Source organism: Phascolarctos cinereus, unplaced genomic scaffold (assembly GCF_003287225.1).
Source record: "Phascolarctos cinereus isolate Bilbo 61053 unplaced genomic scaffold, phaCin_HiC Scaffold_8;HRSCAF=390, whole genome shotgun sequence".
NCBI classification, from domain to species: domain Eukaryota; kingdom Metazoa; phylum Chordata; class Mammalia; order Diprotodontia; family Phascolarctidae; genus Phascolarctos; species Phascolarctos cinereus.
The window spans coordinates 66,771,146-66,784,278 of record NW_027556291.1 but is presented as its reverse complement, the minus strand read 5'-3'; the positions used below and the strand labels follow the sequence as shown (position 1 = coordinate 66,784,278).

At 45.5% G+C, this 13,133-nt stretch overlaps 1 pseudogene; it reads left to right on the top strand.

The window, feature by feature from the left end:
* Positions 1 to 958: 958 nt before the first annotated feature.
* Positions 959 to 1,657, top strand: LOC110203822 (ubiquitin-conjugating enzyme E2 L3 pseudogene; annotated as a pseudogene).
* The last annotated feature ends 11,476 nt before the right edge of the window (positions 1,658 to 13,133 follow it).

Here is a 13,133-nt window from a genome sequence, read left to right as displayed (position 1 = left end):
ATTCCATCATTTAGAAGAAGATTTTTCTGATCCCCCTTAATTCTAGTGCCTTTCCTCTCTTGATTATCTCCAATTTATCCTTTCTATAGCTTGTCTATACACAGTGGCTTGCAAACTGTCTCCCTCCATTGGACTTTGAACTGCTTGAGAGTAAGGACTGTCTTTTGCCTTTCTTTGCAACCCTGGTGTTTAGCACAGTGCCTGGCACATAGTAGGTGCTTAATAATATTTATTGATTATCTGGCTGACTACTTTCTGGAGCAGGGATTCAGGGCCAGGAAGCACAAAGGAAGTCAAGAAGCCAAAATGAAGGGAATGTCAAAGAGCTGAACATTTCCATGACAATCACTAACTGATACCCCCAAACTTCAGGTTTTGGTTGTTTTTTGTTTGTTTAATATGGCTGCTAGTGTTCTCTGTTCTAGTAGGTTAGGGCCTGCTGGGCCTCCTTCTATCTCAGCTGCCCTCATCAGCCCAGATTTGCCTAACCCAGACCTACAATGCTGCTCCCTGGCCATGTCTTGGCCATGATCCTCTGCTCCAGCCTCTACCTCTACCCTGGGGCTCTGGGTTTCTGGTGATTGGTGAGAGCTGGTAAACTCCTTCTCTCCTCTCCCTTTCTACTTTTACCTCTGGGAATAGAATTCAAATCAGCACTACTCTTTCTGGAAAGGATGGTCCCTTAATTATCTGATGACTCCACTCACCATCCCTGTGACCTTTAACCAAAATACCCTGCCCTGCCACTACTCCCATATTTACCTACTGACTTACCTACCTATCTATCTAGGAATATAGATATGTGTGTGTGTGTGTGTATGCATAGATATAGATTTATCTTTAATATATATATATATATATATATATATGTGTGTGTGTGTGTGTGTGCTCATGTGCATGTGTTGTCTTCTCCTCTTAGAGGGTAAGTTCCTGGGACAACAGCAGTACCAGACCCAAGATGGTGGCCAGCAGGAGGCTGATGAAGGAGCTGGAAGAAATCTGCAAATGTGGGATGAAAAACTTCCATAACATCCAGGTTGATGAAGCTAATTTATTGACTTGGCAAGAACTTATTGTTCCTGACAGCCCTCCATATGACAAGGGAGTCTTCAGAATCAAAATCAACTTCCCAGTAGAGTATCCATTCAAACCACCTAAGATCACTTTTAAGACAAAGATTTACCACCCTAACATCAATGAAAAAGGGCAGGTCTATCTGCCAGTAATTTGTGCTGAAAACTAGAAGCCAGCAACCAAAACTGACCAAGTCATCCAGTCCCTCATAGCACTGGTGAATGGCCCCCAGCCTGAGCACCCTTTTCAAGCTGACCTAGCTGAAGAGTACTCTAAGGACCGTAAAAAATTCTGTAAGAACACTGAAGAGTTTACAAAGAAATATGGGGGAAAGCGACCTGTGGACTAAATCTTCTGTGATTGATTCCAATCAGGGTGAGCAGAGACCCGAAGCAGTGCATTTCCAACACCTCACAACCAGGACTCTTTGGGAAATTGACAGGGGCCACCTCCTGCAGCTACTAACTTTCTACAGTTTTCTTAATCAAAAGTGGTCTAGGTAAACCTGTAAAAAAAGGATTAAAATTTTAAGATGTTCTAAAAAAAAAAAAAGATAAGCTCCTTGAGGGAAAGAATTCTTTGCTTTTTGCATTTGTAGTCCATGTAGCACAGTACCAGGCACATAATAAACACTAAATAAACTCTTTTTCATTCATTCATTCATTCATTCATTCATTCATTCATCATTCATGTATTCATTCATTTACTCATATAAAAGAGTTCTGAGGATAGTCTATCTTTTTGGGTGGTGGTAGTAGCCAGATTAAACTGGAGTAGGCATGCTATAAGTATAAATTATTATTTACTTTTTTTTCTTATTTATACTTGAAGAGATTTGTCTGGGGTGGGTGGCAGCAATGGAAGCACAGTGGACAGTCCAACTGCATATCCAGATGTTCTGGGAGAGGCCTTAGCCTGTCAACGGAGATCCAACTGTGCCCCAACAGGGCATGAGCAGCCAGGATGGAGTATAGAGGGAAATGACTCTGGAAAAAACACATAGAGGTGGGGCTGGATAAGGGAGCAAAGTGTTGGCCAGTCTTTACCAGATGTGAAGATTGTGGTTTCTGGATCACTACTGAGAGGAAGTATGCCCCCCTCTATGTTGGTACCTTGAGGAAAAGTCTCAGTGGCCCTGCCCTGGTTATAGCTCTGAGGATTTTACTAGGGTTGAGGCTTCCTTCACTGGTGCAGATTCCAACCTCTTTATACCTTAGTAGATCATTTCATAAGTTCCTGTGGCCAAAGGAAGAAGACAAAGGATCTACTGTAGTTAGCCAGGTTTTAAGCGATGAGCCTCTCTGAAATTAGCTGGGTTGTTTTTTGAGCAAAAGACACCTAGTCCATCATTTAATGCTCCTTAATTCGAGTTTTTATTGTTCAGTTGTTTCAGTCATGTCCTACTCTTTGTGACCCAATGTGGGGTTTTCTTGGCAGAGATACTGGACTGATTTGCCATTTCCTTTTTGCCATTTTACAGATGAGCAACATGAGGCAAACAGGGCTAAGTGACTTGCCCAGGGTCATACAGCTAGGAAGTGTCTGAAGCCAGATTTGAACTCAGAAAGATGAATCTTCCTGAACTCCATGCCTGACACTTTATCCACTGCAGTGCCACCTAGCTGCCCCAACTCAAGAGTACTCCATTGTGACTAAGGAGGCCTGAACTTAAGTCCTGGCTCTGTGGTCAACCGGTTGTGTGTCTTCGGGAAATTCACTTTCCCTCTTTCGATCTTAGTTTTTTTCTTCTGTAAAGGTTTACCGGAAATCAGCAGTACCTATTTCAGGCTTCCTAGGTGAGGCTCCTGGGACAATTTACATGGACCAGGAGCATGATGGGAGTTGAAAGGAATTTTCTCACCTTAGCTCAAAGAATAGGCTAACTTCAAGGAATAGTTGCTGAAACAGAAAGAAAATGTTTAAAAAGATAGACCAAATATATAAGGACTTCTCTGATTGCCTCTTTGTAGAGATGGATTGCAAAGAGCTAAGATAGCTAAGATTCCCTTCCTCCACAGGGGAAAGGTTGCAATTCAGTGGAGAAACAGCACATGGGAGCAATGGAGGCACAGCAGAGAACCAGCATATGGCAATACAGGTGAAAGATTAGACCAGCAGAAGACCTTTGCAATTTGTAGTTGCTCAGTGGAGAAACAGCACATGGGAGCAATGGAGGCACAGCAGAGAACCAGCATATGGCAATACAGGTGAAAGATTAGACCAGCAGAAGACCTTTGCAATTTGTAGTTGCTCAAGAGGTAGGTATGTGCCAGCAGGGACATAACCCTAAGAGTGTGAGTTGCCCTAGCTACAGATGTTGCCTATATGCGTGCCCTTTCCACATGCACTTTCTAGTCCTATGTGTTCTAGCTAAATGTTCCTTCTCTGACTAGCAGTGTGAGAATCTTTCTGGATGGTCTGGTAGGGTGATGGGTCTGGAGTCAGGAGTTTTCATCCTTCCAAGTTCAAACCTGGCCTCAGACACTTACTAGATATGTGTGACCCTGGGCGAGTCACTTTACCTTGTTTGCCTCATTTTGGGGTAGCTAGATAGCACAATGGATAGAGAACTGGTCCTGGAGTCAGGAGGACCTGAGTTCAAATATGGCTTCAAACACTTACTAGCTATATGACCCTGGGCAAGTCACTTAACCCTGATTTCCTCCTCTAAAATTTTTTTTTAAATGATGAGGACTTGTGAGTTGTGAATTGGATGCATGCCTTGAACCTGAGGAAGCTTTCTAGAGCCCCTGAAAAATGGGCCAGGATGTATACCCATTGAGTTTAATGTCCTTTTTATGATTTTTAAAATATATATTTCTTATCCTTCACTCCTCCACAATGTCCTATTCCGATGTCTCATTGCAACATGGAGGTGACCCTGGCTTCTTGAAGGCTATAGCAGCAGAGTACCATGCTAGAAAGGTTCTGAGTATGGAGTACAGCAACACAGGGAGTCTGCTTTCCAAGAGCCAGCCTGGTTAAACACAGAGAGGCTAATTATCAGTAAGGTGATGAATCCTTTTGGCAACCCATGAAACAAAAAACAACCCAGTTCTTTGGGGCCCTCTTCTATTTCTTCTGTAATGGTAGCAGAGTGGTAAGGAAACTGGACAGAAGGGGCTAAGAATCATGCTGTTTTTAGAGCTGTCCATACATTTTAATTTAGCTGATGTTTCTCTAAATGTGAAGGCTATGTCCAATGACCAGTGCTTGGACATACAGCTGGAGGAACGGAATCATAGGAATCTTGCCATTCTCACTATAAAAAAAAATCAGAAGGAAGACATTGCATCTACATGGAAGGACGATTCCCAGGGTCTCCTGAGAGAGGTCAATAAAAGAGTAGGCAGAATTGGTTTTAAGCCTGTGCCCAAAGGCAACAAGAAACAGTATTTCATGGGACATTTGGTCATTTCATGTTGGAGTACTATGCAAAAAGACCACTTTAAAAAGAACTAGAGATTACACATAGACATAAGTTGCAGAGAATGAAGGGGCAGAGACATTCTGTGCCTCTTGAATCTCTTCTTGGCCCTTTGGATTTTGCTGCTCCCCAGAAACCCTGGTACCCATATAGCCTGGCTTTTCATTTTACCACTCTCCTATTTATGCTCTTATTTGTATTTGGAAGGCCAGCTCAAATGCTACCTCTTCCAGGAAGCCTTCCCTCAATAAACCCTTCCAAATGAAATCAACATATACTCTGATATGAGAGGCAGTATGGCATAGGGGATAGACGCTTGGCCATGGAATCACAAAGATTTGGATTCTAGTCCTGCCTCTGACATATACTGGCTGTGGGGCAGTGGGCAAGTCTTTTCACCTTTCAGCTCTGCAAGCAACTTTAGGACTCTTAAGCTGTACAGCTGGTGCTGTTGATAGAGGGAGTTTGCTAGGTGGTGCCATAGTGGATAGAGCATTGGGCCTGGAGTCAGGAAGACCTAAATTCAAGTCCAGCCTCAGATACTTCCTAGCTGTGTGACCCTGGGCAAGCCACTTTATCCTGTTTGCCTCAGTTTACTCAACCGTCAAATGATCTGCAGAAGGAACTGGCAATCCACTCCAGTATCTTTGCCAAGAAAACCCCAAATGGGGTCACGAAAGAGTGGGACAAGGAGAGTGGGATGTGACTGAACAACAATAAACAACAAAAAAGTCGACCAACATTTATTAAGCACTTACCATGTGCCAGGAACTAAGTGTTAAGTGCTAGGGATACAAAGAAAGGGGAAAACAGTTCCTGCCCTCAAGGAGTTCACAGTCTAATGGGGAGACAATAAGTGAACAACTATGAACAAACAAGATATGTACAGGATTAATTTGGAGATAACCTCAGGAGGAAAGCACTAACTAATATTAAGATGATCAGGAAAGGGGGCAGCTAGGTGGCGCAGTGGATAGAGCTCTGGCCTTGGAGTCAGGAGTACATGAGTTCAAATCCAGTCTCAGACACATGTCACTTACTAGCTGTGTGACCCTAGGCAAGTCACTTAACCCTGATGGCCTCACCAAAAAAAAAAAGCAAAAAAAAAAAGATGATCAGGAAAGGCTTCTTGGGGAAGGTGGGATTTGAGCTGAGACTTGAAGTTCCTAGGTGTGATTTAAACCCCATTTCCCATCCTTGCCTCCAGCCCCCCCCCCCATCCTAGACTTTGATACTTGGTGACTTCAATGCAAAGATGGCAACAGACATAGATGGAGAGAAATATATGGGAAAATATGAATCAGGAATGGGAGAAGCCAAAGACTTGTAAATGGCACTGAAGCCACACACCTAGAGATCATAAAGACCATTTTGAAGAACAGACTCAGTAGGTGCTGGATGAGGCAAGCATCAGATAACATCTTGTAAAATGAAATTGATTATATTTTAATGGAAAGGAAACAACTCATTACTGATGCCAGAGTCATTTCTGAGTCAGCTGTTTGTGTACAGTTGGATCACTGACTTGTTAGAACAAAGACCAAAATTTATATGAAGATAGAAAAATAAAAATGAAGAAAAGACATGGTAGGAAATTCAAACAAATTATTGATGATGAAAAACAGGCTATGGATGGAAGAGACACAGGCACAATACTACAACAATTTCATGCAGCATTATAACCAATGCAGCTTTGCAGGCAGCTTGGTACAGTGGAAAGGACTCTTTAGAGCCAGAGGAACTGGGTTTAAATTCAAGCTTTGATGATTACTACTTATGTGACCCTAGGGCAAACCCCTCCCCTCCTTAGGCCTAGGTTTCCTCATCTGTCAAATGAGGGGGGAATGAACTAGAAGGCCCCTGACGTCTTTTCCAACTCTAGATTTAGGGTTCTATGACACAAATCAATTGCCATTACAAGGAGAGTAAAACCAAAAAGTTAAAGAGTAAGGAAACACTTGATTTCATTGCCAAGTAGAGAGAGAGAGGGATGGCAGTTAGAGGCAACAACACTAGATTAGATGATAAAGCAGTCGGCAAAATCCTTGGAAGAGCAGTGCTAAGATGAAAGTCCTCATATACATCAAAATATTCACAACACTTTGTGCAGTAGAAAAGAACTAGAGACAAAGCTGATTCTCCTTTTGGGAAATGGCTGAACAAATTAGAGAACTTGAATGTGAGGGACTATTTCATGTCGTAAGAAATGCTGAGCATGAAGAATACAGAGAAGTCTGTAAAGCCTTAGATTTGGAACGAGAGGACCCGAATTCGAATCCTACCTCTCCCACTTTCTACTTGTCATTTAATTTTTCTACACCTCAGTTTTTTCATCTGTACACTCAGTGGGTTGGACTAGACAGTCTCGAAAGGCTTTTCCAGGCAGCTAGGTGGTGCTGCAGTGGATAAAGCCTGAGGTCTGGACTCAGGAAAACCTGATTTCAAATCTGGCTTCAGGCACTAGATGTGAAAGTCACCTCACCCCACATGCCTCAGTTTCCTCACCTGTAAAATGAGCTGGAGAAGGAAATGGCAAACCACTGCAGTATCTCTGCCAAGAAAACCCCAAATGGGGTCACAAAAAGTCAGATATGACTGAACAATCACAACAAAGGCCTTTCCAGCTCTAAATCCTATGAAATGATATAGAGTAAAGTAAGTAGACTTAGGAAAAATATACACAATGACTATAATAATATCGATGGGAAGACCAAAAGGAAAAAAGAAAAAAAACTTATTTCTATAAGTTTGACCCTAGAGAAGAGATGAAAAAAATACACCTCCCTCCCCTTTTTGCAGAGGTGGGGATCTATGGGTATGGAATATTGCATGTGCTGCTAGATATGGTTGATGTGGATGGCTGGTTTTGCTGACTTGCTTTTTTCTTCTTTTTCATATGTCTTTGGATGTGAGATAAAGATGGAGATCATTCAGGCTTCTTATGAATACTTAAGACATAGGGGGTCTGTCTTTAAGCTTAGGCCTATTTGTAGCTACAAATTATCTCATGCTGCGTGTAATTTAGTGGAAAGAACACCAATTTGGAGTTGGCTCAGCTTTTTAGGCCACATGTATTCATAGGTTCAGGGCCTGAAGGGTCCTTGGAAGTTACCTAGTCCAACCTCTTCATTTTACAAATGAGAAAACTGAGGCCCAGATAAGTTAAGTGTCTTATTTGAGGCCCCACAGCTAGCAAGTGGTAGACTGGGATTCAAACCTGGTTCCTCTGGCTATCAAGTAAACTATATAGGCACACTGTTCTTGGGGAAATATATGCACCTAGGATTTAGAAATAAGTGACTTCAGAGGGAAATTTAAGCTCCCTGGGTGTCTGCTCTTCTGTAAAATGGGTACATTACTGCTTTCCCTTGTGTCACTGTAGGGTTGATGTAAGGAAAACTTTAAAGTGATTTTGAAATGCAAATCTTTACTGCATGAAGGCAGCACTCTAGGGAGGCCTAGTCTGGCTGGGAGCACCTGGAGAGGTAGTAGTAGCAAGACCCTAATAGTCTAGTCACAACAAATCCTGTATTCAATTCCTAGGTCTGTGGTGAACTGCCTGAATAACCTTGAGCAAATGACTGGTCTTTAAAGTCCCTTCCAAGGTTGAGATCTTGTGATTCTTTGACCCCAGAGCAACTTGGGATACAGTGGAAAGAGCTCTTGATTTAGATCCCAGAGAATGGATCCCAGATTGACAGCTGGAAGGGACCTTTGAGGGACCAACCCCCTCCTTTTACAGAGGAGGAAACTGACTCAGAGGGGAAGTGACTTGTCCAAGGTCCCACATAGGATCTTAGATCAGAGCTGGAAGGGGAGGAAACAGGCCCAGGGAAGTGGAAGGGATTTGCTCAAGGTCATCCACAGGATCCTAGAGCTAGAGCCGGAAGGGACCTCAGAAGCCAGCTAGTTTTACCCCTTCTCTTTAGAGAAGAGGAAACTGAGGTCCAAAGAGGTGACTTGCCCAAGATTACATAAGTATTAATCCTCACAGGAGGGATTTGAATCCAAGTCCTCTGATTCCAGGTCCGATGCTCTTTTCTCTGTTTTGTGGAGTCAGAGGGTCCAGGTTCCAAATCTGACACCTGCGTGTCACCTGTGTGACCTTGGGCAACTTAACTTCCCCTTCCTGGGCCTCAGTTTCCTCTTTTCTCAAAGAGTTGGCTTCGATGATGTCTCACATCCTTTCCGGCTTTGCCGTCCTGTGATCGATCCAATGACTTCAGAGCAAGTCCACGTCCATCCAGCCGCCCGTGGCAAAGGCACTCCTCCTCCCCCTTTCCAGACTTGGAGCTTGGAGCCAGGGCATCGCTTCTGGAGCCCACTGCTGGAGCCTGGGGGGTTGGGGGGGGGGGGAGAGTGGCAAAAAGACGCATGCGCGCAGTTGCTAGGCGACGGCGGCCAGGGAGCCGCGGCGGCCGCCGCGGCGGCGGCGGTGGCAGCAGCGAGGCTGTGTGTGTGAGTGTGCGCGCGTGTGTGTGTATATGTGTGTGTGTGTGTGTGTGTGTGTGAGTGTGTGTGAGCCTGTGTGTGCGAGCGCGTGTGTCTGCTGAGGAGGAGGCAGGAGGCAGGAGGAGGAGGAAGAGGATGCGGCTGCGGCCGCGGCCCCGCGAGGGAACCGCCGCCGCCGCCGCCGCCGCCGCTGTGTGGCCGCCGGGGCCGAGGGCCGGGAGCCGGGGCCCGAGGGCGAGGGCGAGGGCGCAGCCGGCGCTCCCGCCCCGGGCTCGGGCCTAGGTCCCGCGGGAGGGTCCGGGCAGCGGGCCGGCCGGCAGCCGCCCCGCGCCCGTCGATGGTGCTGGCCTCGGCGGCGCCGGCGAGCGCAGGGCGCCCCCCTCCCCTGCGCGCCCGCCCGCCAGCCCGGGTGCCGCGGCGCGCGCCCGCCACCTGCGCGCGCCCCCTGCGCGCCCCCCGCGCGCCCCCAGCCCGGCCCGGCCCGGCCCCCCCAGCTGGCCGCCCCCTGCGCTCGCCCTCGGACGCCAGCGCCGCCTCCTCCCCCTTCCGCCCCTCCCCTCCCCTCCCCCCGCCCCCGCCCCGCCCCTGCCCCTGCTGGGGCTGCCGCGAGTGGGGCGACGACAGGGACGTAGGAGAGCGGGGGTGAGTAGCAGCCGCCCCCCTCCCTCTCTCCCTCCCCGGCCCGAGGGCGCTCGCTCACTTTTCCCGGCTCCCCGGGATCGCGAGCCGCAGCGGTGGCAGCAGTGGCAGCAGCCCCGTCTGCTGCCCCTCAGTGCCCCCGGGGCAGTCCTGCCAGCCAGCCTCGAGGCCTCTGGCACTCGCTCCTGGAGTCCCGTGGAGGTGACTTAGAGATTAGAGAATGTCAGACCTGGAAGGGACTCGGGACTCCTGGCCCGGGGCGTCTTTGAGGACCCAGTGCCCACGGAGGACTTGCTTAATAAATGCTTGCTTGCTTCAGTTGCATTGACATAGAATGTTAGAGACGTTCTGGGCGAAGACCTGAACACAAAACACAGCAGGTCAGATATGGTAAAGGGACCTTAGAACCCAAGAGCTACCGTGTAGTCCAACTCAAGGTGATGGGTTGGGTTTTTTCGTTTTCGTTTTTGATTTGTTTTTGTTTTTATTTCTTTAACTTGCCCAAGATTACACAGGTATTTGCTGCTGGAGCCCCTGGTACCCCGATCTGGTATTCGGCTTCCCGAGCATCCTTGCTTCCCTTTCCTTAGAAAGGTTTAGCTAATTGCTGCTGCCTGGCCGCTCTGCGGCCCCTCACTTTTGAGGGCAATTGCTACCTGTGTGCTTTCTGACGATCACTTTTTACTTCTCTTATTCAATAAGATTTCGGAAAAAAAACTCACCTCTCTTCTAGAGCCCTGCATTTTTGCCAGGTTAGAGTTAGCTCAATTGGAGCTATCATTTGGGAGTTCCGGGAGGGAAGGCAGCTACGCAGATTGCAATGACTTGATGGATAAGTCCTAGGGAGTTGTTTGAGTTAACACAGACATTAAATGACCTGCCTGGATGGATCGTTATCGTTTAGTAAGTGTCCGAGATGGCATTTGGACCCAGGTCTTCTCAGCACGCTGAGAGGCCAGGCTGCCTGTTAGAGCAAATCATCGATAACTGTGAAGAATAAATAAAGAAACAAAAGCAATGCTAGGAGAAACGAATTTGAGTTTCTGTTTGAGTTTCTGTTAAAGCCATAAGGTTTTAAAAGGATTGGTGGCTTTTGTGATGAGATATCTTTAGTGGTTCTGTCAAGTCTGCCAACACCCAGATAGTTTTGAGTTAAGATGCTTTGTTTTGGCAGCTTTTATGTTGCATGAGGTCTTCCTGGGTACTGTCTCAAGCACACTATAATTCTGGTACACTGCAAAGTAAGCCCAGTGCTTCTCCAACATCTCTTATTCCTTGTGCTAATGACTCACTCAACTTGCTTGTCGTCACTCGATGCCCAAGTTATTGATGTTTTTCTTTTGCAAATAGAATGCCCTAGTCAGAGGGGACCTAAGAACCTAGGATGTCAGAGAGGGAAAGAATCCCAGAACACACAATGTTAGAGTGGGTAGGGACCCTGGAGACCCTCTAATCCGGCCCCTCACTTTAAGATGAGAAAGCAGACCCAGAATGGTTAGATGGGATATACTTGATCAAGGGCGAAGCACTGATTCAGGTCTTCTGACTCGTCATCCCGTTTTCGGTTAGAGGCTACCACAATGACTAACTAGTGTCAACACGTAAAACACATCTGCATTTTAAAAAAACAAGATCCTGAGGGTGGTCTTTACTTGCACTTGTTTGCAGATCCATCCTGCAGCTTGAATACCATTTAGAATTCTGTTGTTAATTAGTATGACAATGAAAATGGCATACAGCTAACCCTCTCGGGTTTTATCCGCTGCCCTGAATTGTTACCTGGGAAGTATGTGTGTTATTGTAAATGACATTGTTAGGTAATGGTGGGAATTCGTTTTGCTGCTATTGTCAAAGCGCTTAGCCTGTGAACTCATCCTTTATTCTTTTATTATCTAAAGGCAGATATCAGTCCATCACTCAAAAAGCACTTGGGTGAGGGCCAGGTACTGTGCTAGTTCTCTGAAAATGACAGGGTTTTTTTGTTTTTGTTTTTTGTTTTGTTTTTTTTTTTGTTAGTGAATTTCAACAAGCTTTTAAGTACCCATTTCCTGCTACTGGCTGTGGGGAATAAAAAAAAAATGTGAAAGCTGAGAGAGTATGGTTCCTAGCCTTGAGGCGCTTAAAATCCAGTTGAGGCAACAAGTTATCCACATAAGCTAATTTGGCAAACAGTTCAAGAGTGTATAAAAACAAATGTGTAGAAGTGTAAATGCTATATGCATTCAAAATAAGGAGGATCATGCTGGTCCGAGGTTAGTCTGGGAAGGCTTTATCAAGCAGTTGTTGTTCGAAGTGGTCTTTGAAGGAAGTCTAGGCTTTGAAATTAGCGGGCATCAGGGAAGGGAGGAAGCATGAGCAAGGGTCATTAGCTGTGATGTTAATCACAGTGCTCAATTTTTGTCTTCTAGACAGAATACTGAACTCACCTCAGTGGAAGTGAAATCCACTTGTATTGCATACGGTTCCTTAGGTGAAATCCACCTTTGCCATGAGAGAATTGATTAAAGGAATGGGGGTGTTTAGTCTGGAGATGAGGAGACTCAGGGGGAACATGATAGCTATCTTAAAGTACTAGAAGAGTAAGCTGTCAAGTGGAAGAGGGATTAAATTGGTTCCACTTGGCCCCTGAGGACAAAATTAGGGACAATGGGTTGAAGCCGCACAGAGTCAGATATAGGCTGTACATAAGGAAAAACTTCTTGCCAATTAGAGCTCTTTAAAGTGGAATGAGCTGCTTTGGGAGGTAGTGTCCAACTTTTACAGAGTCCAAGTTTTACAGAACAAATCCTTTTTTAAAGGGGATGTGTTTTGTGAAGTTTGGATTCAGTCAAAGGGCCACACTTGAGGATCTAGAGGGCCACATGTGGCCTCTACCTTGAGGCCTCAGGTTCCCTACCTCTGGACTAGAGTTAGAATTTTAAAGTGCTTTGTGAGCCAGGAGGCCTATATAAATGTGGTGTCATTATTATAATATGCCATATGATAGGCAGTGTGGCTTACTTGATAAAGACTTGGCCTTGGAACTAAACAGACCTGGGTTCAAGTTCTGCCTCCCACTCATCCTGGCCATGTTACCCTGGGCAAGTCATTTAACCTTTCAGTGTTCCAGACAACTGTCTGAGACTGTAAGTCCCAGAGAAGGTGCCAACATGTACTGGTAATGGGAGTTTTCTTATCTAAGAGTTTGTATGCCAATGAAATGACAGGCAGTCCTCATGATAGTTTAACCTCCAATGCTGTGTCTTATGTGAGCTTTCTATAAAATGTGGCTGCCAGAGTTGTGCAGGTTGGTGTTTGTATTTTATATTTCCAAAATGATTTTGCTACAAAACATCAACATTTCAATTTTAATTACAAAACCACGTAGCTTCTTTTTAAAAAAAATAGTTTTACTGATGCTTTTTGTTTGTTGCATTACATCTGTTTCTCAATAGATCCTTCTTTCCTCCTACTTCCTATGAGCATTCTCATATACCAAAGATTTTTTTAAAAAAGCAGTTCAGCAAAAACATTTGACTCAGCAATTGTGTTTAACTGCATA